Source organism: Elephas maximus, chromosome 14, assembly GCF_024166365.1.
Source record: "Elephas maximus indicus isolate mEleMax1 chromosome 14, mEleMax1 primary haplotype, whole genome shotgun sequence".
Taxonomy (NCBI): Eukaryota; Metazoa; Chordata; class Mammalia; order Proboscidea; family Elephantidae; genus Elephas; species Elephas maximus.
This window is the reverse complement of record NC_064832.1, coordinates 87,251,347-87,274,438: the sequence shown is the minus strand read 5'-3', so window position 1 is coordinate 87,274,438 and position 23,092 is coordinate 87,251,347. Positions and strand designations below refer to the sequence as shown.

The following is a 23,092-nucleotide window of genomic DNA, read 5'->3' as shown; positions in this document are numbered from 1 at the left end:
GAGAATCATATGTATGTACAATTGTGCTCTTTCTCTCTCTATATATGTATATCACATTTTAAAGAAATATCTACTTATTCCAAGTTTACTAAAAATTTTATCAGGAACAAAGATCAATTATATCAAAAGACTTTTGCTTATCTATGAAGGTGATTTTTATCCTGGCTTTTATCCTTTTTTGTCCTTTGTACATATAAAAGGCTTTACTTTTTGTGCTTATAACTGTAGTGAATTCTACTAACAGATTTCCTGATATTAAATCATATTTACACACCTTGGAATGAACCTCACTGGAATGAACCTCAGCCTCCCAGAAGGTCCTGGGACTCAACTATCCTTTTCTGTTTGCAGAGAAGCAGTGGCCAGGGCTACTGCCGTGACTGGCTGGGCACTTCCATGAAGCTGCATCTTGGCAAGTTTCTTCTGTTCGCACTCTGTGACCCAACGGTTCAACTCTGCCACATCGTATCCGGTAAGAGTCTTCAAGTCACAAACAAGCTTGTATACAAACCACTTGCCTTGAACTTTACAAATCACCTCCCCGTCATAATAATACCTTAATGCACGGCTGAGTTTCTCGTAGTTCATAGTAGGTTTATTTTTACACTGTCCCCATTTTTGTGCAACCAGTTTGGGCTGATTCAGCTTAAACTTGCCTTCATCACCAACCCAGGAAATGCAGTCCCCATCATCCTTGTCAGTAAGAAGCTCTAGCAAAAACTGCCATAGCAGCAACTGGCCATGGTTTCCTGTGCTGTTCCTGGAGGGGCTTCTATCGTCTCCTGAAATCCGTGGAGCTCTCTGCACTTTGGCTGCCTTTGTATCACCGTGGATAACTTTAATGGTAGTTGGTGTAGCCGACTGCCCTGAGGCTGGGATAATCTGCACAGGCTGATCGATTGTAACTATTTCATTCATGTGTTGTTCTTGGTTTGCCAGTACTTATTTTCGAAGAAGGTCCAGATGACTACAGAGAATTTCTCCCCAAGGAACCCGCTGAAAAAATCTTGATTGAGGCTACATAATTCTCTTCCCGAAATGGTTAGCGTGGTAAGGTCTATATTAGCCATGCTGAATTCCTTAGTTACCCAGACCATCCAATGCAGGACTTGGTCTGTGGACCACTGTATAGGATCGTAGGGTATCCCCAGGCGTTCTTGCTCTTTCCTTTCCTGTAACCTTCCAAAGTGGCTGCCCATCTCCTCACTTGTTCTGAGGCTTTATCCGAGATGGTGGTAATGTGTTTTGTGCCATCAAGGGTTATCCCAGGAGCCTCCTCAACCAGGTGTGCTTCAGCTTCGGCACGGTGGGCATCTGGGTCTATAACTACTTCAACAGTTTCCGCAGGTTTAACAATTTCAAGGATGTTTAGCTTTGGCTCAATTCCTTGGTAAGAAGTTACCTGTACACTAAGTTGTACAGTTCCATCTGTCTTCACTCCTTGGTCAAATAAACTTCGTTCTGGATCCAGCTGGATATCTTGCAGACAAATGTCATGAGTCCGATGAACACTGTAGTCTTGATTCCGGCAGTTTAAGTTGCCCATTGGCTCATCGATGTCTATGGCTTACACATTCTGCTGGGGTGTAGGTTTGTTCTACAATGCTTTCTCCTGCTCACTCGGCTTCTCTGTTCCATCAGTCTCAATTTCTATCAGCTCCTCTGCTTCTCTTTTAGTTATGGCTTAAGTCTTCAAGGGAGCAGTCCCACTCCGGAATCGGGCCGGACGCCCCCGCCCCTCAGCCGGCTGAGAACAGCGGTGGCCCCGACTGGGCGTGCAGCGTCTCTCCGGGTAAGACCTGCCGCTCCTGCGACCCGAGGTCGAGGCCCCTGGGCCCTTCCCGCGGAATCCGCTCCGAGAAACCCCGCACCGTTATTTTTTATATTATCTTGCAGCTGCTAGCCAATGCAGTTAAGCAAGACAAAAAAGTAAGAGGTAAAAATGTTTAAAAGGAGAGAGAAACAAGTTTTTTACTTTTTGAGTTTATGTGGGCAGTAAGAATTACCCTATCCACGGTTGAGTCCTTGCAGGCTAGCAGGCTAGCATGCTACAGAGCGCTGTGGAAAGCATCTATAGCCGAGGTGGTGGCCACAGATTCTATTCTGCTTCATTATCAGCTGTAGTTGCAAAGCTTGGATTCCAGTCTCCTCATCCCACCAAGAGGGGAGCTGGTGTTTTCTTAAGCATGTAGGCTCAAGGCCTGGGGTCCCTCTCACAGAAGGAGAGGTCCAGGTCTATTCCATCCCTATGCTCTGCCCTGGATTATAAAAGGCAATGTAAGGCCTGTTCACCAGATGCTGCTGTGATGCTCTCAATCAAAAAGCTCTGCTAGTAGTCTGGGGGAATTCCAAGAGAACTAAAAAGAAAACTTTATGAATAATAGTAGAATTTAGAAAATTTTGAATTATTGTGAAAAAACCATTAGCTTTCCTCTATATAAAACAATAAGAAGCTAGAAATACAACAAAAGTCAACTTCCAAGCAATTATGTAAATATGCAGCCTGTGAAAACTAAAAAAAAAAAAAAAAATACGGATGGACAAAGTCAGCAAGATGGAGACACTGATGATCCCTGGAAATTATCCAAGCCATAGGAATCGAATACAATCTCACCAGCAACAGATGTCATCCCTGAACACCAGCAGGGCAAGCAGCATCTGAATGGGCAAGGAGTATTAGACATGGCAAGAGGCCAGAGGAGGTAGAAGACATAAAGCCAGAAAGCCTCAACTCTTCCCTACACTCTGAGGCTACAAAACTCACACCCTTTATTTCCTCCTCCACTCTCATATCTGAGTGCCATCTTGGATGTAAGCTGAGTTTGGAGAACGGAAGACTAACACCTGAGAAAATAAAGAAAGCTTTGAGAAGAAAATAACACTTAAGTTAAACCTTCAAAGATGGGTAGAATTTTCACTAAATGAAATGAGAGAGGTCCTTTTTTTGGTAGACAACCCATAGCTGCAATGGCACATGGATAGGAAAAACCAAACATATGCTCAGAGATTTGTGAGTAATTCAGTTTGGTTGTAATGAAGGTAGGTGAAGAAAGTGAGAGAAGGCTAAAAGCTTAGATTAAAACTTAAATAAAGTGTCACCAGTAGGGGTTTAATCTCATGACCATGTATTATTTTGACTGAGGCTGAGAGATCCCCAATGTGTTAAAATCAGCCTTGGGTTTGAGGACTGGAAGGAGGAACGTCATTCTAGAAAGAGAAACATGGAGGGTAGATTGCATCAATATCAAGAAAATATGGGTGAGACTTAGTGACAGGTTGTAGCAAAGAACTAGCTCTGGCGGCACAGTGGTTAAGAGCTCGGCTGCTAACCAAAAGTTCTTCAGTTCGAATCTCCCAGCTGCTTGTTGGAAACCCTATAGGGCAGTCCTATTCTGCCCTATAGGGTTGCTAGGAGTTGGTATCAACTCAGCGGCAATGGGTTTGGGTTGGTTTTGTAGCAAAGGAACAACAGAAAAGGATAGATTCTGAAGATTGTAAAGAAATTATGATACCATTAGAGCAAAAGAAGAAAAAATTTAGGACTAAGAACTGACCTGAAAAGAGAATAACTAAATTCTTTTTTTACATAAGGAATTAGGAATGCCTGTGGTGCTTCAAGATAGATATAAATGCCTTACAGGAGGTTGGAAATATCATAATATAATTGGGAAGAGAGGTTATCATGGAAACTATAAATTTTGAGTCATTCACATGTATACGATAAAGTGTTGAAATGACCAGGCTTTACAAGAGAGAAGATTTAGAGGAGAAAAGAAAGCTGTGGACAAAACTTTGAGCAATGCCTCCTTGTCAGCATCAGCAATAAAAAAATTGAGAACAAGTAAGAAAGGAGACAGAAAAAAATAGAGATTGAGAAAAAGGAAAATTCAATTTTTTAAAAGAAGGACTAGCCGACAGTTCTAAATGCTGTGAAGTGGGAGGAGCAGGTCTTAAAAAGAGCATGACTATGAATGATTAAAAAAAAAATTAAAAGGCATCATTGCTGAGAAATAGATTTAGTGGGCTAATTGGGAGAGAAACCAATAGTGGTGTGGGTCATGAGTTTATAATACAATTTTCCTCATCCTATAGCTTGCTTCTCCCTCGTGTCTGTTTGTCGTACTGTGGTGGCTTGTGTGTTGCTGTGATATTGGAAGCTATGCCACCAGTATTCAAATACCAGCAGGGTCACCCATGGTGGACAGGTTCCTGCTGAGCTTCCAGACTAAGACAGACTAAGAAGAGGAACCAGATGATCTACTTCTGAAAAGCATTAGCCAGTGAAAACCTTATGAACAGGAGCAGAGCATTGTCTGATATAGTGCTGGAAAATGAACACCTCAGGTTGGAAGGCACTCAAAAGATGACTAGGGAAGAGCTGCCCCCTCAAAGCAGAGTAGACCTTAATGACGTGGCTGGAGTCAAGGTATTTTTGGGACCTTCATTTGCTGATATGGCACAACTCAAAATGAGAAGAAATAGCTGCAAACGTTCATTTATAATTGGAACCTGGAAAGTACTAAGCATGAATCTAGGAAAATTGGAAATCGTCAAAAATGAAATGGAACCCATAAACATCAATACCCTAGGCATTAGAGAGCTGAAATGGACTGGTATTGGCCATTTTGACTAGAATAATCTTATGGTCTACTATGCCAGGAATGACAACTTGAAGAGGAATGGCATTGCATTCATCTTCAAAAAGAACATTGCAAGATCCGTCCTGAAGTACAACACTGCCAGTGATGGGATAATATCCATTTGCAGTCTGAAATTGATCGAACATGTTATCAGGATGCATTGATAATTACTGGTGATTGGAATGTGAAAGTTGGAAACAAAGAAGAAGGCTCAGTAGTTGGAAAATATGGCTTTGGTGACAGAAACAGTGCTGGAGATCACTTGACAGAACTTTGTGAGACTAGCGACTTCTTCAATGCAAGTATCTTTTTTTCAACAACATGAACAGTGGCTATACATGTGGACCTCAACAGATAGAACACTTAGGAATCAAATTGACTACACCTGTGGAAAGAGACAATGGAGAAGCTCAATATCACCAATCAGAACAAGACCAGGGCCTGACTAAGGAACAGACCATCTATTCCTCATATGCAGGTTCAAGTTGAAACTGAAGAAAATTAGAACAAGTCTATGAGAGCCAAATATGACCTGGGTCAGCAAAAAAGAAGAAGACCCTCAACGAGATGGATTGACACAATGGCAGCAAAAATGGGCTCAAGCATGGCAACAACTGTGAGGATGGCACAGGGCTGGGCAGTGTTTCGTTCTGTTGTACATAGGATTGCTGTGAATCAGAACCGACTCGAAGGCACACTAACAACAACAACAACAACAATAGCTTGCTTTGTGCACTGAAGTTTTTTGGGGTAGTGCTACGGCTGCTAACCAAAAGGTCTCAGTTCGAATCTGCCAGGCGCTCCTTGGAAACTCTGTGGGGCAGTTCTAATCTGTCCTATAGGGTCGCTATGAGTCGGAATCGACTGGACGACACTGGGTTTTTGGGAATCTTATAAATGTAGTCCTGGTGGCACAGCTGTTAAGAGATCAGCTGCTAACCAAATGGTCGGCAGTTAAAATCCAGCAGCCACTCCTTGAAAACCCTATGTGGCAGTTCTACTCTGTCCTATAGTGTTTTTGTGAGTCAGAAAGGACTAGATGGCAAAGAGTTTTTTTTTTTTTAAATCACAAATAGTATCTCTTTCAAATACCTGATAATCTACTTAGATACCATCCACTCAGAATATTCACACACCAATTATTAGCAACATCCTTGCAACCCAAACATAGAAAATAAATGTCATCACATTTTGGGAGTATTTTATTACCTAGAAAATGGAAAGACCAAATCTTGCGTTCTTTTTTTTTTTTGATTAGGTGGATGCAAAATCCTGGTAATAATAAGTTTTTCGCTTGAGAAAATCTCATAGGTTATTCATTAGATTGTTAATTAACACAGTGCCTTAGTTATCTAGTACTGCTATAAAGGAAATTCCACAAGTGGGTGTCTTTAACAAACATATTTATTTTCTCACAGTTTAGGAGGCTAGAAGCATGAATTCAGAGCCCTGGCTCTTGGGAAGACTTTCTCTCTCTGTTGGCTCTGGAAGTAGGTCCTTGTCTCTTCAGCTTCTGCTTCCTGGTTCCTTGGAGGTTTCCATGTGTCTTTTTTGGCATCTATGTTACCCCATCTCTCCTCTTCTCACTTGTTGTGATTTCTCCTGTATCTCAAGAGATCTACTCAAGAAACACCCTACACAAATCCCGCCTCATTAACATAACAAAGATAACCCATTCTGGAATGGGATTATAACCACAGGTAAAAAGGTTAGGGTTGACAACACTTTTTTTTTTTGCAACAATGGGCTCAAACATAACAATGGTTATGAGGATGGTGCAGGACTGGGCAGTGTTTTGTTCTGTTGTACATAGGGTTGTTTCTCTTGGTAAATATCTAGGAGTGGGGTTGTAGGTTGGTAAATATATGTTCAGCTTTAGAAATGATAAAATTGTTATTTAAATATATGTGACATTTTGTTTTCCCACAAGCAATGTGTATTCCGATTCTTCCACATCCCTGGTAACACTAGGTATCACAGCTCTTTTAATTTTGGTTGTTCTAGTGGGTGTGTAGTGGTTGCTTGTTTTGGTTTTAAATCGTACTTTCCTACTGATTTACATGTTATCATGTAAAATAAAACATGATATATGCACTTGCTATTGAAAATGGAATTATTTCCTTAATTTCATTTTTGGATAATTAATTGCTATGTATTAATTGCAAAGAAATACAATAGATTTTTGTATATTCATCTTATACTCTACAACCTTGCTGAATTTGCTTATTAATTTTAATAGTTTTTTTAATGGAGTTCTTGGAATTTTCCATACAGAAAATCATGTCGTCTACTCATGTTGCTGTTGTTAGGTGCCACCAAGTCACTTCCAACTCATGGCCACCCTATGTACAACAGAACAAAACACTGCTGGGTCCTGCACCATCCTCAAAATCGTGGTTATGCTTGAGTACATTTTTGCAGCAGCTGTGTCAATTCATCTTGTTGAAGAACTTCCTCTTTTTCACTGACCCTCTGCTTTACCAAGCATGATGTTGTTCTCCTGGGGCTGGCCCCTCCGGAAAACATGTCCTAAACATATGAGACAAAGTCTCACCATCCTTGCTTCTAAGGAGCATTCTGGCTGTCCTTCTTCCAAGACAGTTTTGTTCATTCTTCTGGCAGTCCATGGAATATTCAACATTCTTCGCCAACACCATAATTCAGAGGCATCAATACTTCTCTAGTCTTCCTTGTTCGTTGTCTTGCTCGTCTACTCCTAGAGAGGTATTTATGTCTTCCCTTATAATCTAATTGCCTTTTATTTCCTTTTCTTGTCCAGTTTCCCAGGCTGGAACTTCCAGTGCGATGTTGAATAAAAGTGGAGAGAATGAACATCCTTGCCTTGTACTGGCCTTAAGGGGAAACATTTAGTATTTCATCATTTTTTTTTAAGAAGCGCTTCATCAAATCGAGAAAACTATTTCCAGTTTTTTAAGATGCTTTTCTTGTGAGAGAGCATTGGATTTTATGAGATGATTTTTGTGTGTGTGTTGAGATGACAGTGGGATTTTGTACTTTATTCCATTGATATGGTGTATTATATTAATTGATTTCTGGATGTCAAGCCAGCCTTGTATTTCTGGAATAAATCACACTTGGCAATGTTTTATAATTTTTTGTATGCTCCTAAATATGATTTGCCGGAATTTTATTAAGACTTTTTGCATCTATATTTATAATGATTATTGATTTATAGTTTCCTTTTCTTGTGATTTCTTTTGTTTGGGATTAGAGTTAATATGAGCCTCAGAGGGTAAATTGGGCTATTGTTCCTTTTCTATTTTTTGGAAGATTGTGAAGAATTACCGTTGATTCTCCTTAAAATATTTGGTACAATTCACCAATGAAGCCATCTGGATCTGTTGTCTTCTTTGTGGGTAGGCTTTTTTTTTTTTTAAACTAATTCGATCTATTTACTTGTTACAGGTCTATTCATATTTATTCTGAGTCATTTTTGGTAGTTTGTGTCTTTCTAGAATTTAGTTTGGTTGATTTATGTTTTAATTCCTGGAATACACTCTATATGATTCTACTCTTTTAAATTTGAGACTTGTTTGATAACCCTGTATGTTAGCTAGACTTGAATGTTCCTCAAGCATGTGAAATGAGTGGGTATTCAGCTGTTGTTAGGTAGAGTACTTTATAATATCATTTATTATAAGTTGTTAATGGTGTTGTTCAAGTCTTACATATTCCACTGATTTTTTTTTTCTGTACTAGTTTTGTTAGTTAATTATTCAAAAAGTGTGTTCAAATCTCTAAACATAATTTTGGATTTACCAGTTTTTCAGTTCTATCAGTTTCTAATTTAGGAATGTTATGCTTTCTAGATTAATTGGCCTCTTCACATTATAAAATACAAGTTTTCATCCCTGATAATAGTGATTTGCTTGTCCTTCCTTGTAGGATAGTAGTATCATTACTCCAACTTTCTTTTGATCAGCTTTTGTGTAACAAAGGCTTTCATCCTTTAGTTTTCATATGTTGTTGTTGTTGTTAGGTGCCATCGCGTCAGTTCTGACTCATAGCGACCCTACGCACAACAAAATGAAACACTGCTCAGTCCTGTGCCATCCTTACAATCGTCGTTATGCTTGAGCTCATTGTTGCAGCCACTGTGTCAATCCACCTTGTTGAGGGTCTTCCTCTTTTCCGCTGACCCTGTACTCTGCCAAGCATAATGTCCTTCTCCAGGGACTGATCCCCCCTGACAACATGTCCAAAGTATGTAAAACGCAGTCTTGCCATCCCTGCTTCTAAAGAGCGTTCTGGCTGTACTTCTTCAGAGACAGATTTGTTCATTCTTTTGGCAGTCCATGGTATATTCAATATTCTTCGCCAACACCACAATTCAAAGGCGTCGACTCTTCTTCGGTCTTCCTTATTCATTGTCCAGCTTTTACATGCATATAATGCGATTGAAAATACCATGGCTTGGGTCAGGCGCACCTTAGCCTTCAGGGTGACATCTTTGCTCTTCAACACTTTGAAGAGGTCCTTTGCAGCAGATTTGCCCAATGCAATGCGTCTTTTGATTTCTTGACTGCTGCTTCCATGGCTGTTGATTGTGGATCCAAGTAAAATGTAATCCTTGACAACTTCAATCTTTTCTCCGTTTATCATGATGTTGCTCATTGGTCCAGTTGTGTGGATTTTTGTTTTATGTTGAGGTGTAATCCATGCTGAAGGCTGTGGTCTTTGATCTTCATTAGTAAGTGCTTCAAGTCCTCTTCACTTTCAGCAAGCAACGTTGTGTCATCTGCATAACGCAGATCGTTAATGAGTCTTCCTCCAATCCTGATGACCCGTTCTTCTTTATATAGTCCAGCTTCTCGTATTATTTGTTCAGCATACAGATTAAATAGGTATGGTGAAAGAATACAACCCTGACGCACACCTCTCCTGACTTTAAACCAATCAGCATCCCTTTGTTCTGTCCGAACGACTGCCTCTTGATCTATGTAAAGGTTCCTCATGAGTACAATTAAGTGTTCTGGAATTCCCATTCTTCACAGTGTTATACATAGTTTGTTATGATCCACACAGTCAAATGCCTTTGCATAATCAATAAAACACAGGTAAACATCCTTCTGGTATTCTCCACTTTCAGCCAGGATCCACCTGACATCAGCAATGATATCCCTGGTTCCACATCCTCTTCTGAAACTGGCCTGAATTTCTGGCAGTTCCCTGTTGATACACTGCTGCAGCCGTTTTTGAATGATCTTCAGCAGAATTTTGCTTGCGTGTGATATTAATGATATTGTTCTATAATTTCTACATTCGGTTGGATCACCTTTCTTGGGAATAGGCATAAATATGGATCTCTTCCAATCATAAGGTTTTCATTGGCTAATGCTTTTCAGAAGTAGACTGCCGAGTCCTTCTCCTTAGTCATGTTAGTCTGGAGGCTCAGCTGAAACCTGTCCTCCGTGGGTGACCCTCCTGGTATCTGAATACCAGTGGCATAGCTTCCAGCATTACAGCAACACAAGCCCCCACAGTACGACAAGCTGACAGACATGTGGGGGTGATTGGAAGTTTTCATATATCTGTGTTTTTATACTTAAAGTTTGTGTTTTGGAGATAGCATAGAGTTGGTTCTTGGTTTTATATCCAATATGACAGTCTCTGGCTTTTATCTGAATATTAGGACCATTTATATATTTTTTCATATTTAATGTAAGTATTGATATAGTTAGGTTTAAATATTATACCTTGCTATTATTTTCTATTTGTTCCATCTGTTATTTATTCCCATTTCCCTCTTTTCTTGTCACCTTTGATAGTAATTGAGTATTTCTTATTATTTAAATTCATCTCCATTATTAGATTATTTGCTAAACAACTTTATTTAATCTTTTGTGATTGCTCAGATTTATAAGATTCATTTTTACATTTTTGTAGTCTATATTCAAATATCAATCACTTCATGTATCATATAGGAATCTTACAAAGTATAATTCCATTTCCCTTTGTTTTTTTTTTTTTTGTTATAGATTGAATAGTATCCCCCCCCCACAAGATATGTTTTAGTCTTAACCTCTGTATCTGTGAGTATGACCTTGTTTAGGATTTCCTAAAGAAAGGTTTTTCTTTTTCAGAGGTTATCAGTCAACAAGGTCACACAGAAATAGGCTGGGTCCAAATCACTCTGAGTGGTGAGTTATAAAATGGGAGAACAATCACAGAAAAAGTCACACACAGGGGAAAGACACCATATCAGGATCCATCTATTAGTCGAGGAATGCCAAGAAATACCCAAGGCTACCAAAGCTGAAAAGGACAACGAAGGATCTTCCCCAGAGCAGAGAGAGAGAGAGAGAAACCACAGCTCCATTGATGCCCTGAGTTAGGACTTCCAGAGACAATACATTTCTGTTCTTTAAAGTCACCCACTTTGTGGCATTTTGTTATGACAGCCCTAGGAAACTAAGATTACCCTCCTTCCTCCTTTGTTATAGATTTTAATCCTACATGTCACAAATCCCACAATCCACCGTTACTATTTCTGCTCTAGAAAGTCAATTATCTTAATGAACAAAAATGTCTTTTATGTTTACTCACATATATACCATTTCAGAACTTTTTGTTCTTTTGTGTGGATCCAAACTTTCATCTGGGGTTTTATTTTATTTTTTTCTTCTAAGGAAGTACTTCCTTAAATACATATTATAGTTCAGCTGAGCTGGATGTATACTGGAAGTATATTTTCTCAGCTTTCTTTCATTTGAAAATGTCTTTATTTCATTATTTTGGAAAGACATATTTGCTGGTTATAGAATTATATGCTTTCATTTTTTTTCCTAAGATTTTGAAGAAATTGTTTCATTGTTTTCTGGCCTTCATGATTTCTGAGAAGACGGTTGTAATTCTTTTCTTTGTTCCTTTGTATGTAACATATCTTTTCCGCTGGCTCCTTTTAAGATTTTCTGTTTACCTCCAGTTTTTGAATTTGATTATGATATGATGTTGTTTTCTTTACATTTCTTCTGCTTGGTGTTCATTGACCTTGTCGGATATTTGAGTTTATAATTTCCATCAATTCTGGAAAATTTTGACCTTTATTTATTCAAATATTTTTCTTCCTCCTTTTCATCTTCTGGATATCCAATTACACATATTTTAGGTTTGATGTATTCCCATTGGTCAACGGGTCACTCTGCTTTATCTCCTTTTTTTTTTTAAGTATATCTTCTCTTTTTGCTTCATGCTGAATAATTTCTATTTTTAGAAATAGAAAGGGGGTGTAATGGTTAAGAGCTCGGCTTTTTATTAAGGTAATAGAAGACTGCCGACCAAATCCATCAGCTGCTCCTTGAAAACGCTATGGGGGTGGTTCTACTATGTCCTATATGATCATTTTGACTTGGAATCGACTAGATGGCAATGGGAGTGGGTTATATTCGCTTATAGTTCTTTCTGCATTGTCTAATCTCTTGTTATTCCAGCGCATTTTACATTTTATATATTGACTTATTCCTTCCTATATATTCCAAATGGGCTCTTCTTACATTTCCCATTTCTTTCCTCTTTATATTCATGTTTCCTTTATGTATTTGAGCATATTTACAAGATATATACTAGGTATTTATTTTCATTCTATTATATCCTTTATGGGTATGTTTTTGTTGATTTTTTCCTTGTGGTTATGGTTAATACTTATTTTTCTTTTTAGCATCCCTCTAATTCTTGATTGGATGCTGTATATTATGAATTTTACATTGGTGGATGCTGGATTTTGTTGTGTTCCTTTTAAGAGTGTTGACTTTTGTTCCAACACAGTTAAGTAATATGTAGATCAATTGGATCCTTTTGAAAGTTTGCTATGGCTTCCAGAGCAACATTTACTCTAGAATTAATTTAGTCTCACTTTTAAGACATGATCCTTTTGTGGACTCTATCCAATGCCATATGTATTACAAAATCTCACCACTCTGGCTTATGTGAACACATCAGTAAGAGCTCCAAGAATCAACTTTTTTATTTCCTTCTGATATTCTTCCCTGGTTTCAGGTAGTGTATGCATTTATAATACTCAACCAAAGACACAAGGAAACCTCTAAATAAATCTCTGGAAAATTTTCTGTGTGTCTCCTCTTCTTCTGTAGTCTGCCACACAAATTCTAACCACCTCAGCTTCTCCAAGCATCATTTTTTCTGTTCAACTAAGTGAGTCAGCCAGGCTTTGTTTGGATTTTCCTGTCCATAAATTGGAATTGGGAACAGCCTCTATGTAGTAAATGGGAATAATCATAGGGTTTATTTTGTTTCTCTTTGCTCAGTGGTAATAGTCCTGTAACACCTGTTGACTAATGTCTGAAAAGCATTTTTTTTTCATGTCTTTTGTCCTGTTTTCAAGTTGTTAATGGTGAGAAGGCAATTCCTGTAGCAGTTAATCCTTCATGAGCATAAGCCATGTGACTGCTTTTAAACACATAATATATTCTATCTAAATGAGTAATTATCTTTCAAAGTAATACTTGTGTTCCAACATTGTTAATATTTCATAATTAAAAATAAATAAAAACAGCTAACATTAATCAAGTGCTTACAACTGTGCAGCAAAAATTATACGTATTTTATTTTAAAAAATTTGAAACTCTTCTGTTAGAATCTCCTTCAAAAGCTGATCAATCTTTTTTAGATATCATTATGGTCATACATATTTAGTCGTGGGGGTTAATTTAAGTTATTTGAAGCTGAGAAGTTAATAAAATTCTTGGCTAATATGAATATTGATTTTTGGAAATAAATAAGATGTGATAATAAAAAAATAGACTCCCTACAAGTTTATGCTTGTTTTTTTCCTCTCTTTTGTCCTTGATAGCTCTTACGTGTGCCTCTAGATTCAACTCAGATGACATCTTTGAAACGCTGGATTCTTTTCTAACTTTCCCCAGCTGTGTTCACTCTGCTTCTTTCATTTTAGCATGTATTTCTGTTTCTCTTCCCCTACCATAGAATCTCTGGCATATTCAGCCTTCACCAAGTAGGATATATTCTATTTCCTCAATAATTTTTATATTTCCTCCTTCTCTTTGTACTCAGTCTCTCTGCCTTCTTTTGGGCACTCATCAGGCTTAATTTATATTAAGGTAGTGGCTTTCTAAATGTTTTTTACCCTGTCTCCATACATGACCACTTCCAAATCCTATCTGACTAAAAGATCTTTCAAAGGCTCTCCATTGTTTCAGAACTGATCTCAGTTTTTTTTTTTTTTCCTTTAGCATAGCACACTTATTCTTCTTATTAATTTCCACATCTACTTCCACTAATACTATGGACTACTCAAGAAGAGAGATTCCATCTTTGTTTGTATGTATCCTTTTTAGCATTAGCACCTTGGGTAGTGACTGTGGAGAAAGGGCCTAAAGTAGCAAGCTTGTAATCCATTTTCCTCCTCGTTACCAGGAGGATCCTCCCAGAGAAAGAATGTGGGTAATGCAGTTTAATCTTGTGACCATGCTTATCACGGGCCTCCTGGTAAATAAACTAAGGACACTGGATAGGAAGAGAGTACTTACTAATAGATTGTGTTTCGCAGGATTTAGGATTACTGTTTTAGGATTACTTACAAAAAACAAACCTATAATGTATGGGCTTATTATGTGAATCTTAGAGGTAAGAGGGAAGACTGCAGTAGCAGAATAATGGCTCCCAAAGATGTACACATCCTAATTCCCAGAATCTGTGAATATGTTTGGTTACAGAGCAAAAGGGGAATTAAGGTTGTAGATGGAATTAAAGTTGCTAATCATCTGGCCTTGAGATGGGGAGATTATTTTGCAATATCTGGTAAATTCAGTGTAATCTTAGGGATCCTTGTAATTGGAAGAGGGAGGCAGAAGAGGGAGAACCAGGGAGGTAGCAGCATGAGCAGGACTCAGACTGACTTCGCTGGCTTTGACATGGAATGAAGTCATGAGCCAAGGAATGTAGGTGGCCCCTAGAAGCTGGAAGGCAAGGATATGGCTATGGCTATGGATTCTCTCCTAGGGCCTCCAAAAGGAATGCAGCCCTGCCAACATTTTAATTTTTATTTCAGTGACACCCCTTTCAGACTTCTGACCTCTAGAGCTTTAATGTTTGTGTTGTTTATGCATTAAATTTTTGGTTATTTGTTACAGACGTAATAGAAAACTACACACTAGGTTCATGTGCTTCTGATTTGATAATCCAATCCCTTGCGTTAGTTCAATAACTGAAACATAAAATAGATTCCCAGTCACTATTTTGGGGGTGGTGGTTAATGAATGGAGGTTTGAGTATCTTCTAAAATCAACTTAAAAATTGGTGGGTTTCTAAGCTTTTGGTATCAGAAAATTATTTATGTTTATATCATAAAATGGGAGACAGATTTACAACTTTGAAAATTAATTTCAGTGACTAATTTTAAGGGGGTTAATTCGAGTAAGTATGACAGCAACCAGTACAACTTAATTTAATGAGTATTAAACTCTTTCAAGTGTATAGCACTTTAGCAAATTCTGTGCAAGATTAAAAAAAAAAAAGAACTATAAGGTAAGTTTCTGTTCTCCATGATCCTACTATGCAGATAGTATATGATAGAATATGAGGAACATTAAAAGGTGGTTACAAAATACAGGGAAAGCAGTGATTAGAAATTAATTGCATGGTGCTTGGGGAAAACAAGCAAGGCTTCTTGACTTAGAAAATAAAGAATTAGTATATTTTGGAAATACACAGGTGGGTCTTTATGTAGAATATGTAGATAAATTATGGAAGAAAGCATAAGAACAGGCATTGAAGTGACCTGTGTAGGACATATTTGGGAAGAGTTACATAGTCCCTTTTGGTGGTGTCTTGCAAAGCTAAGCCAAGCCACAGATCTGTGCTTGTAAGAAAGTGTAGTTCACTCTGTGCTATGCCTTGGATTCCTGTATCAACCATGTGAAATTCATTTCATATAGACAATGGGGAGGTAATGAAGATGTTTAAACAGGATATTGATTAGATCATAGAGGTACCTAAGAGAATTCTAAGGGTAGGTGTATGTAGTAGAGATTGGAAGTAGATAGATATTTCAGGAGGCTGTTACAATTCTCGAACTAGAATTCATACGTGATTCTATAGGTATACTGTCCACATGCCTTAAATGGCCTAGGAGTTACGCCATCCACCATGCTGACGTTGCACATGATCAATTCTTCTGTGCATCCTCTTACCTGCTCCTTGTCAATATTTTGTTTACAAGATTCACATTACTTTAAAGCTGTTCAATTAAATCCTGAAAGCTTAAGAAGCTACAAAAAAGAAAAAGCAATCTCAAATATTCTAAAGTCAGAGCCTAGTGGATTATCATATCATCACTATAAACTCACGTTCGGCGGGCATCCAGTGGAGATGCATGAACTCTTGTGACTTTAGATATGGATTAACCAAAAGCCAAGTATCTGCAACCATGTGTGATAACCGTAGAATCTTACAACCATAGCATAACAAAAATTATTCTTTCCTGAAACAACAATGCACCCTTTCCACAATAAAGAGCTGCAGTAGGAAAAAAAAAAAAAAAAAGGAAGGTGTTATTTTAATGTATAGTAGAGTATGTACTTTCTCATAAAACCAACTGTTCTTTGGTCCCAGGCATATGGTACCCAAATACTTATTCATTGAGATCAATAATAATAAAGGTAACACTGTGAGTCTTAGTTATGCTCCAGAACACCGTCCTATTCAAATACATCAAATTGTTTCAGGTCACAGTGGTTTTAGGAGGCAATGTTATTAATCCCAACTTAGATCAGGAACTAGGACCAGAGAGAAAGGATCACAGAACTAGTCAGTTCTGGAGCTGAGATTTGAACCTAAGCAGTTGACTTCCAGAGTCCAAGTTTACAAGTTATCAACTAATCTATCATATTGTTTCTCAACGAAGTATTTATTTTTGGTGACATTTGTAGGCAGAGTGTACTGGTATGGTTTTCCAGCTCAGTGTTGACACTTACTTGCTCCCATCTCAATTGGTTCACTTGATTGGGGCAACAGTCACATATAACAATGAGAAGAGAGAAATCTGGGAGAAAGGGAGAGGAGAGGAACAGGAAGAAGGAGTAGGTATATGGCAATTTTTGATATAACTTATAACTTATCCTTTGACAAAATGACAACACTGGACAGAGGTAGTATGAAACAGGATTTATGTTCTGGAAAGGGCCTTAAGACATCAACTAATGACAAACTATATACTTTTTAAAACCAAAAACAAAACCCGTTGTCAACGAGTCAATTCTGGACTCATAGCAGCCCTATAAGAGAAAGTAGAACTGCCCCACAGAGCTTCCAAGGAGTCGCTGGTGAATTCAAACTGCCAACTTTTTGATTAGCAGCCGAGCTCTTAACCACTGTGCCACCAGGGCTCCATATACTTTTTAGAGAGGTGGAAAATTGATCCCCTATGGTTAAGTCACTAGTCCCAGGTCATATTTAGTGAGAGATGAGATATTCAGCTATTTTAAAACTCTCATGAGCGTGTTCAGTATACTGCAAACTTTTGACAAACGGGATATGAAAGAAAAAAAAAAGCTCCAGAGAGAATGACATATGTATGTGTGCCTGAGAAAAATTTTATCACATAGCAACTATTGTGAGGATGGCACAGGACAGGGCAGCGTTTCATTCTGTTGTGCACAGGGTTTCTATGAGTCGGAACCAACTTGATGGCACCTAACAACATTTTTCATTACTGAAAATGAAGTCATCATTGTCTTTTTGTTAAATTGAGTTTTGTTTCTTATGATGCACATATGAAAAAATTTATTTTCAAAACAGCATCACCTTTTTGTCATTCCACCTAACCTGTTCTCCAGAGGCAGCCAGTCTTTCCCCAACTCTTTAAAAACCTGTTTGCTTTACTATTCATGCCCATAATTAAACAATAAGCTTCTAGGTCTACTCTTCGTTTTTTCAGTTTTAAGCATTATGTATTGACCTCTTACCATGGAAGATGATTCCACTCAACTACACACACATCTCCCATCTCCCATCATTTCTGCCCAGTTGTTTCACAGTTTTGGTTAGATTAATATTCTGTGTTGATATACATAAAAAAAAAAAAAAAACCTGTTGCTGTTGAGTCGATTCTGACTCATAGTGACCTTATAGGACAGATTAGAACTGCCCCATAGAGTTTCCAAGAAGCACCTGGTAGATTCGAACCACCGACCTTTTTGGCTTGCAGCCATAGCTCTTAACCACAACGCCACCAGGATTTTCATTGATATACATAAAAAAAAAAAAAATTTTTTTAAATGTTATTTATAGTTCAGCCAAGTAGAATACCTTGATTTTTTGTATAAATTTTATTTTCAATGAGTAAATAGTTATCTAGCTTTAATTTTTTTTTTTTTTTTTTTTAGTTTTCTATGACTTTAAGATTTATTCTTCCCCAAGCTGTCACCTGCTCACTCAGTTCTCTACATGTTATCTCAATATACGCAAACTCATCAGGTATTCACCTTATTAGTTTGTCTCCCAGGAGACAGGTATCACACAGACTTCACACAAACTTCAATCAGAACCAAGGGAAGTTGTCATTCTGAGATCCCTCTTACTATTCACTAGGTCTTCCTTGTACATCTGTCTTAGATGAAATCCCGTGTTTTCTGTATTCCATGTGTTTCTGCCTTTGGATCCATACCATTGTTTATTTTGGCCTACGTCCTTCAAAAGCTTTTTGAGAAAGTGAATGCTGAAAAATTTTTGGGTTTACCCTCAAACTTGATTAATATCTTGTTGGACATAGAGTTTTAGTTTGTAAATTTTTATAATATGATTTTCTCCTGGCCAGGAACAATGTCATGAGAAGAATCTGAGCTTTGAGCCAGTTAAATAAAGGCAGTTGAAGACGAGATTTGTGTTTTGTTAGATGGATTTAAAATGTGATTTAAAATATTCTGCCATATTTTGGTAAAAGTTTTTTTTTTTTTTTTTGTAAGATTTTTTGATTTTGTAGCACTTAATATTACAATGGCCCAAAACTGATTTTTGGAAATATTTTTTTAAAAAGTGAATTAAAATTAATCTTGTTTTAAGTGATTTTACAACTCTGTTTTATGTGAATTGTGGTAATCTTAACTAGTCCCTGGATGGTGCAAATAGTTATTGTGCTTATCTGCTAAATGAAAGATTGGAGGTTTGAGTGGACCCAGAGATGCTTCAGAAGAAAGGTCCGGCAAACTATTTCCAAAAATTAACCATTGAAAACACTTTTGAACACAGTTCTACTCTGACACACAATTCCATATCTTGGAATTCACTTCATGACAAGTGGTTCAAAACTGAGATTGGTAATCTCTCTTCTAAAACCGCTTCAAGAAATGCCTCAGTCAAGATAGAAAAGATGTAAGAGTTGTGTAGGAAACAATGCTTATAGCAAATTAGTGGTTCGTATTTGCTAAATGACCAAGTAGTTCATGTGGAGATGTTAATTGGGATGAAGGGTTCAGTCATTTTGAAGATTTTCTAAGAAAACAGTGCTTCTTGGATGCTAATAAACTACACAAGACATTTACAGATAATTTAAATGTAGTAAGATGGTATATATTTTATTTTACGATAGTTATAGCAGCAACTTCTCGTATGTTGAATTTCAGTGCACATATCTTATTACATTAAAATTCTGCATTTTAAATACCGGCATGTACAATTCAAGGAATTTTTCTATTTTAAATGTCATAAAATAATTTTCTAGAATGAGATGCAAATTTTGAAACGTTTGTCATCAATACTAAGCACTGAATAATCAAATTATCTGATTTTTCAGGGAGGAAAATCATGTGTCTTTGGAGAACTCGCTCACCTTTAGATGGATTTTAAGGACATTTGTTTATTTATTAATTTATAACACAATTGATTTTATCTATCCAAAAAATGCTTACTGAAAATTTTTGAGATGGTATCATTGGCCCTGTTGAGACAAAAAAGTACAACCGGAATGCTCCTTAGATTGCGTCTTACATACTTTGGAGACGTCATCAGGAGGGACCAGATCCTGGAGAAGGACATCATGCTGGTAAAGTACAGGGTCAGTGGAAAAGAGGAAGACCCAGAATGAGGTGGATTGACACAGTGGCTGCAACAGTGGGCTCAAGCATAGCAATGACAGTAAGAAAGGGACAGGACCTGGCAGTGTTTCCTTTTGTTGTGCGTAGGGTTGCTATGAATCAGAACCGACTCAACAGCATCTAATAACAACAAAATTATTGCCTTCAAGGAGCTTAGAGTCTTTCTCTTAGCCAAATGCCATTGTTGACATTCTCCTTTGTCATAAAGTAAACTATGGAAAAAAGATGTTTCCCACTTCCATGAGAAACTCAGTGGATGGGGAGAACAAGGTGTTTCTCAAAGCTTGTGGACTTTGGAATTATGCCTATACACGCACATGAATTGCCATTGGTCAGTTCTGACTCCTGGCAACTCCAGGTGGACGAGTGTAGAACTGTGCTCCACAAGGTTTTCATGGTTGTGACCTTCTGAAAGCAGATCACTGGGCCTTTCATCTGAGGCGCTTCTGGGTGAGTTCAAACTGCCAACCTTCTTGGTAGTAGCAGTGGACTTAGCCATTTGTCCTACCCAGGGACTCGTGGAATTATTAAAGCTTAAATTTAATTCCTGATTCCCGACTTTGACACTTACTGACTGGTTGAGCTTAGAAATGTCTCTTATTTTCCTAAATCACAATTTCTATAGGCATAAGTATCCTACAGGCTTGTTGTTTGGATTAAATGGAGACCTGTGAGAGCTGAAACTTCACGGGACTGCCTCGTTTCTCCGGGTCTCACAAGTTTTCCAACTTTGACAGGGTACAGTCTTACCACTTTTCTATCACTTGTTTTAGTGGAAAAGATTTGATTTTTACTTCTCTGACAGGTTTTTAGCTTACACAGTTTCCAGTTTTCGCAGGTTTCACTGTGTGTGAAGGCACCGGTAAATGCTTAATAGTTCCCTTCTTCATGGATTTTAGCATCTGCAATATCCCAAATACAGCATTAGCACTCTGGGTAGAATCATTACACAAACACCGACAGTTTTGATGGGAACACTGTAGATATATTGGAAAAATAAAAAGTCAGATCAGACCTAAAAGGGACTTTAGAAATAATCTAATCCATCTTCATAAATCACCTATCTCAAAGTCACACAGCTAATCCAAGGCAAAGCCAAAACACAACTCAAATTTTTATAGTAGAAACGATATAGAAAGTCATTTTTAAACTGTGCTAGACTATAAATAAATAATTTCAAATAGAATCAAAATTCTTTGGGGATTTCAATACCCTCCTAGGTAATAGTTTCAATTTAGTGCTTTGCCACGTCTTACAAGAATTGAAAAATCTATGACTTTGAATTTTGGAGTTTCTGGAAACTTGAATTTACCTGATGTTTGTACTATCATTCCTGGCTTTCCTGTGAAATTGTTATGATTGCTAGAAGATGCTCACTACCAGCGCTGCATGTTATTTAAGAAACTGTAAATAGAACCAGAAAACAATTTCTAATATTTGTTTCAAATGTCAAACTCAGTTGATAGTCGGCTGCTTTTAGAACTATTCTACACATGAATCTGCTCCTCCTGAGAAGAAAAATTGCCTGGCTGCTTCCGTTCAAATAAGCTTCAGGTACCTGCGTGAGAAAAACCAGTGACCTGCAGAAGCACGTGGTTCCGACGGGCTGCACAGGTCTGGGGCATGACGGGACACTACCCAGCGGCCCCTTCCTCATACCAGTCTTTAACCCAGATAGCAGTAGGCTGTGGTTTTGCTTAAGAACTTGTGTTGATACACCAGTGTGGGATCTGTTCGTTCTCAGGTCAGTTCCTAAGTCAGGCATTTTCTCGTTAAAACAACAACAAAACAGATTAAACCTTTCTTTAAGAGGGTAATTTTTTTAAACCTCTTTCCCAGAGAGGTGTTAGGGTAAGCATAGCACCTAAATGTATACTATTTTGATGTTACTTAGAAAACTGTCCGTTGCTGTGCTAATCTATCAAGTTTTTCTCCTGATGTTGCATTTCAGTGAGGAAAGGCAAGTTCCTGTCTAGTCCCCAAAACTTTTAAGAAGACATGACTTCAATGAACCCTGATTTACACTGCAGGCCATTAGATTTTGAGACCCCTTCTCTTTTTTTTTTTAGTTGAGTCAAGGAAAAGTTGCTGGCATTGCTCTAGTATCCAAATCACAATGAAATACTTGCTGGAGCAGCTTAAACACTTGGCCTTTAGTGCTGAATTCACTCCTCAGACTGCCTGCTGCACAGCAGCCAGAAAACACTGATTTATAGGGAGAATAAAAGAAAGTTGGTCTCCTTGGGCCTGGTTCATCCTACGAAAGCCAGGGTATTGCAGATATTTTAAAGATGAATTCCCATTTTAAAGATGAATTCGCACCACTTCCACTGGCATACTCTCCTGCTTTAGATCTGCGGGCCGAGGGAGGGCTGCTCCGGATTTGCTCCCCCTGGATCCACACTTTATCGGTGACCTACCCTTTTTTGATGTATCACCTGCTGTGCATTTCCTCTCTGCAAGTACTTGGGACAAAAACAATGATCCTACTGCTTCCCCCTCTCATTGCTCCCCTCTAGGTTCTGAGCACTACAACTAATCAGACTGAAGCCAACGTTAGCATTTCCTGCAGCAGACAGTGACCCAGCTGAGAGACTCTTGAATAAAGGGGCATGACTGCAGCTTTCATGTTGTTATCTTCCTCTTGCCTGAGCAGGAAATAAACAAGAGACCACCAATTCTCATAGGGGAGGTACTTTCAGACTTTTTCTGTAGATGGTTAAAGTGTTCTAGATTATTGGCTTCTCCAAATGCACACACTACTAAGCTCAGTTTGGCTGCTGACATGTAAAACATATTGTACAACTAACCTGGGAAACCTTTTTGAATAAAACCGAATGGTAACAGTGAAGGCTCAAAGATTATGAAAACTAAGTGCTTATGGTCCTTTCTCTCCCTCATCACAAAGATTTATTTAGCCTTGTACCATACCATGTACATTAATTATTGGGTAGAAATTTCCTTGTACAGTGTGGGTGGATCCTACTAACCCAGCTGTTTGCAAAATAATTACAATACCACTGACTCTGACTCACTTTGTGTATAGGTGGGAGTAGCTAATATAAAGACCTTCATAGTGTGTCAATAATTGGATGAATTTCAGCTGAACTTACCTCCTCTCCATCTTGATACCTAAAAAAACCCATTGCTGTCGAGTCGATTCAGACTCATAGCGACCGTATAGGACTGAGTAGAACTGCCCCTTAGTGTTTCCAAGGAGCGCTTGGTGGATTTGAACTGCTGACCTTTTGGTTAGCAGCTGTAGCTCTTAACCATTACACCACCAGGTTTTCCATCTTGATACCTCAGGCCCACTAATTCCAGCACCCAGCACAGTGCATGTAGCAGGCCATTGATACCAAA

At 38.1% G+C, this 23,092-nt stretch overlaps 1 pseudogene; it reads right to left on the bottom strand.

Moving 5' to 3' along the window:
* Positions 1-327: 327 nt before the first annotated feature.
* On the bottom strand, positions 328-21,354 carry LOC126058101 (GA-binding protein alpha chain-like; annotated as a pseudogene).
* Between the last annotated feature and the right edge of the window lie 1,738 nt (positions 21,355-23,092).